The sequence below is a fragment of the Etheostoma cragini genome, chromosome 4 (assembly GCF_013103735.1).
Source record: "Etheostoma cragini isolate CJK2018 chromosome 4, CSU_Ecrag_1.0, whole genome shotgun sequence".
Taxonomy (NCBI): Eukaryota; Metazoa; Chordata; class Actinopteri; order Perciformes; family Percidae; genus Etheostoma; species Etheostoma cragini.
The window spans coordinates 5267604-5273120 of record NC_048410.1 but is presented as its reverse complement, the minus strand read 5'-3'; the positions used below and the strand labels follow the sequence as shown (position 1 = coordinate 5273120).

Here is a 5517-nt window from a genome sequence, read left to right as displayed (position 1 = left end):
AACTTTTTCATTGTAATCTCAGCTCTATAAAAACAGAATTATCAAAATAATAACAATAGTACATTATTTCCAAATATATATACAATTGTTTGAGGAATTCTGCAGAACCTGGAAAGTCTGGTTTTAATTTGACTCTGGATTGAGATGTCACAGGCCAACACATTACACAGGCTTAAAGGCAGGATCCCTCAAGTGTCCTTTATGAATAATGATTTTAACATCTTCCGTTTAAAATATTGTTTTCTAATTAAAATAAGTTTCAATGTGTAATTATCATCTAAAACCATTTAAAAGACTCAAGAATTATTCTTGGCAGCTGTATTTGAAATTTGTGATGTGACTTTTTGGCTCTGATTCATCTCGTTATGTGTTTGAGGATGTTCACAGAATCAAATACATAGAATCGTATTATGTAGCAATCAAATCTTGGTCAGAATTCACAAATAAAGATTTCTATGGAAGAGTGAAGCATTAATCGAAGTTTACTATTTGCTTTCTGTCCAGTTGTTTCATCAATCGTTCATTGTGATGGATAAATGATGATGTATAACCAAACTACAGTTTCACCTAATTTGTGTAGGTTGTTGTACTGGCATAAAGCATGCACTGTTGGAATTGTGATTAATGTCCCACTAACATTCCCCTGGGACAGGAGGCTTTTACTTTGAAGTGCTGGGGTCAATAGCCACCGATACACATGGGTAACCTATAAATCCATTCTGTCCATTCTTTAAATAATTCATAAGGAGGTGGGTTTGAGCGCTGCATTTTTTTTTGGGGGGGGGGGGGGGGTATTTGTCAACACACTGGATAGTGTCGGTCCCTAAACAGAATGATGGAGCTGGTTTTAATGCAGTCTCTTTCATCTAAATGATATGGAAACCAGCTCCCAGAGGATTTAGCAACCAGCTGGGAGTCATCCTTCAGGGCTAATGCGAGTGTTTTTTTGTTGTATTCTGAAGGGGAATAAACACACAAACCAACCCATAACATCATCATTCACTACAGTCCCACAGTAAAGGACAAAATCCCTCAAAATCAAACAAAAGACAACTGTATTTTTGTCTCATAAAACTCTCTGCACGTGGTATTACTTGTATACAAGAATCGTAAATTTGGAAACACACAATGAACACGCAATGTTTTACAATGTCTGTCTTTGGAGAGTCTTTGTTTCTGTCAGGATGTCCTGTTTGAGGGGACAAAGCAGACATGAAACAAGGAAAAGAGATGCAGTGCCGGTACTCGGATGAGTCTGTTCACAGCCAATGAGGAACAGATTCCTGTTGACACAACTTTCGGTGTGAATCATGTTTGGAGTGATTATGTTACAGAGGGCACTGGAAGCACTGAGGACATTTACAGCAAACAGAGGTGCAAGGAGACAATTCTGTTAAAACAAATCATTTTACTAATCATACTCGGCAAGCGCGGCCTTGGCCTGTTTACTCAGATGTCCCCTCTGGACTGGATCGGAATTGATTTCCACTGCTATGCCAATTGATTACTGTTGACCCACAAACATAGAATCTAGAAAACCCAATGAATTAGCCCGTTAGCAGATAGCCTGTTTAGATATATTTAAGTGCCAATCCACCACCCCCATGTTTTCCATTTCTGTCAACAGCTACGCACTTGTTACTTTTTTTTTTTTTTTTTTACCTTGCACTTAGACAAGAGTAATGTGCCACATTTTGGGGTGGATTTTCTGTACGTTAAAGAGACAATGTTACTTTCGAAAAAGGAAATGACAGATTTGTTCTCTTTTACACGAAAAGTATCATTCAGAAGCAATAAAACATGCCATTGCTCAGTTTAAAACATGCAGCCTTATCTGATATCACTTATATTATTTGTTACAATAGCTTAGTATTTTAGCTAAACACTAAACTACTGTTTAGCTGGCTTAGCACTGATCGCTGGTCAGGAAAAGTTACGCAGACTTGCTTTAAATTGGCACCACGGATTTTACAGACCAAGTTGAGGTCACTCATTATTAATAGGTCTTGCATTGCATATGAAAAGTGTTGAATGGAGGGATCGACAGAGACTGGTCTTTCAAGGCCGAAACCAATTCAGATTGTTATAAGTTAATTAAACCAATTACCGATATTTGGAGCCGATTTGCATTTATAGTGAAAATGAAAATAAAGAATAAATGATTTAATACATGTTTTAATAAATTAGAAACTTTCAACATAACACCTAGTAAAAGATAGTGAGATAGTGTTGTGGGCGGGACATCAAGTCAGACTCAGCGGTGAGTTAAAATAGAGCATGTAATGTACAGGTAATCTGCAAACTGCCGGGGCCGATAATCGGTCTATCCCTTGTTGAATGTCTGTGAGTGAGCGCTCCAAAGTCCTACCCTGATGATGTCATAAAGGCAAAACCATGGGAGTCAGCATTTTTGGAGTTTCTAAAAAAGTAAGGATTTCCTTGCTTCTGCTGCTTCAACTTTGATGATTCTTTATTTAACCTGTCCCTTATGATTCCCTAAAATGTATGTATGCAATACTAAATCCACGAAGGACCCCTTTAAGTTTTAATGTAATGTTGTTTTAATGTCTGTCTCTTCTCTGTTTGGATTCTAAACTAACTGCCAGAGGTTTTCTCCCTTGAAATACCTTCCATACCAAATGTAAAAGCTTTCATGATATTGATAAGGTTTATGTTTTTTAAATATACATGTACAGTATATTAACTAATACTGTTACCTGTACACAAAAACCTCATGTGTAAAATAGGTGGATTTTAATTGCAAGACTTTCCGATTACACTGGTCACATGCAAGAATCTGATCAATAGTTGATGATCTTTCTGAGGAAATCTGTTATCAGGACCAGTCTAGCAGGTACTTGTTATCTAGCAGAAGTGTGTATGAACCTGCATGACAACAGTATCACATAACCTTGCTGACGAATGCTAACATTCAAATCCCTGTAAAGAAAGTAATAATAAAGATGTGTGGGAAAGAAAAAGAAAAATGCTGATGAACACAAAACAGGTGCTTTGAAGAGAGGTTGGAACACATCAGCTCGGGTCACACACCACAAGTTGACCTAGGTGTTTAGTCTTGTTTACTCTTTTAAAGGCTGCCTTGTAGAGATGAGGTTGTTAATGGACCCTGATTGGCCAATCACTCGGGCCTGTTCCCAGAGCAACAGCGTTGGACTATACTGTGACGGTTAATAGCTTTATTGAATCAGAAGCGCTGACCTCATTAAAAGCAGCTGAACATCCCAGACTAAAGTCGACACAAAGCAGCGCTGCCTTTGCAGTTTGCCTCAGTGTGTGTATGAGTCACAAATTCAATTTTGTCACCTACACAAACCAGTCCTGTGTCTTTGTTCTGTATCTACCACTAACACAACTCATGTCACTGACTTTTCACATGTCAGACCTGTGTGCCAGACCACAATATATCACACATAAAAAGTTATGCATGATATATATATATATATATATATATATATATATATATATACGCACGCACGCACACACACAGACACACAGACACACACACACACACACACATACACACACACACACACACACACACACACACAGGATATCATATGCCTGCCATGCCTGCCTCTCCATTGTTTGTTTTGTCCAGGAAACAGGATATTCACACAGAGGAGAGGAGACCACCTGACCACAGAGCCAAAACAGAAAAAAATCATACTTTAAAAGCATTAGCTACATAATTAAAGACTCTTATTTCTTTTAATTCTTTCAGTCCAAATAACTCAAATGTATCTTTCTGACCAGCAAAGCACTATAGACATGTCAACAGTTCAACACACAGCTGACATTCAACCCAGCTGACATTCAGGCAGCAGAAGTCAGGGAAAACGATAAGTCCACAGATATACCAGTTCACGTGAGGCATGGATCCATCAAACTGTAAGATCTATTTATCCATCTCTAGTGTGTGTTTGTGTTTCTTTACAGATATACTACATAAAATAAAGGCTACAAATAATGCGAAATACAATCAGGTATTTTTTAAGAAGGCTACAATTAAGAGCAATAGCAAGTTACTGCAAATACGAGATAACAAAACTGACCGCGTGGCTGCCAGAAAAAAAACAAAGGTTACAGGTAGGCTACAAATCCCTATCCTCTTAGAAATAAATACATGAACGACTACGGTCTAAATGGTTCAGTTGTATGAAAAGGAAACATTCCTCACCTTAGTGTCTTTTGTTGTGATGTGATCGCTCCCACTCCTGTGTGCGCGCGGAGCGTCTCAGCACCGGGTCAGTCGAATGAATCCCCCTCTGTCCTTAAAAGACGAGACAAGCCTGCAAAGGATAAAAGCTTCGCGATGGATGAAGAGTTGGTTCTGCAAGAGTTTATCAGAGACCGGGCTGAAAAGTCCAGCATGGGAAGCGGCTGCCTTGTGTCCCGCACTCTGCACAGAGGATCCCGTCCACACTCCCCGCCTCCTTGTCTCCGCCGCCGTCCACAGGATGGGACAGACACATTTCCCTCTGAGCTGCCTCAAAAAGAAGAAAAAAAACGGATATTCAACTATTTCTGATCCTAAGTTGTATCTTATGTGGCCGATACATTATTTAACTATAGTAGGCCTATATATTTCTTAAGAAGTTTGTCGCTTTATACAAATGTCGTATAGGCTACACACCTCTATACATGGAGACTTTCTCCATCTATTAATGAGCCAACTGTGCCTCAATTTTTAAAATGTTTTTCACAATGCATTGAATTAGGAATGAGGGGCCTTTGTGGAATATTACTTTATGAAGTTAGTCCAGTAGGTTATTTTGGCCACAGTGCAGTACAATATTCTTAGTTTTCCAATGTTCATTTATTGAATGGCCACATGTAGCCTATTACATTATCAGTTTTAAAAAGAGTTCAGGGTGGTGCAGCCATACAGCCTCTGATTTATTCTTAAAGCCGCATCGATTCATATTTTTATGATATGATTTATGGGGTCTTTCCAGTGACAAACCCACAGATAATTATCACCTGATTCGACAACTCTGGAAAAGATTTTACCATCATTGTTTTGGTTTTCTTGCCTGCAACTTTAATGTTTTGATTCACTCTCACAGCTCTCATCTGTGTCATCTAGGAGCAGGCAACTAAAAATCATCAGTAAAAGAAAAACTGCATACATTACCTGCTCAGCAGCCACAGTTATGATGCCCTCAGGAGTAGAGACCAAAAACAGAGCTGTCGTCATTATGCGGATTTATGTAATATAATGTACTTTTAATTGCCAAGGACAATTCTGCATCTCGTTTGTGGTTTCTATCTATCTATCTATCTATCTATCTATCTATCTATCTATCTATCTATCTATCTATCTATCTATCTATTTAAAAAATGTACCTATACAAGTTACACTTTAAATATCCTAATCGTTGTGACAAGAAAGGCTTTACGGATTTATTAGAATGTTATGTATAACAATCAGACATGTTATAGATTTTCCAGCGACTGCACAGTAAGGGGAAGGAAAGGAGGGCCACACGGTTTCAT

At 38.4% G+C, this 5517-nt stretch overlaps 1 protein-coding gene across 1 annotated transcript in view; it reads right to left on the bottom strand.

Moving 5' to 3' along the window:
- Positions 1-4425, bottom strand: part of frmd4ba (FERM domain containing 4Ba) — a 43893-nt gene extending 39468 nt beyond the window's left edge. Inside the window, exon 1 of the transcript XR_004656251.1 lies at positions 4199-4425. The gene's annotated coding sequence lies outside the window, so the exon portion shown is untranslated. The remainder of the gene's footprint in view (positions 1-4198) is intronic.
- Between the last annotated feature and the right edge of the window lie 1092 nt (positions 4426-5517).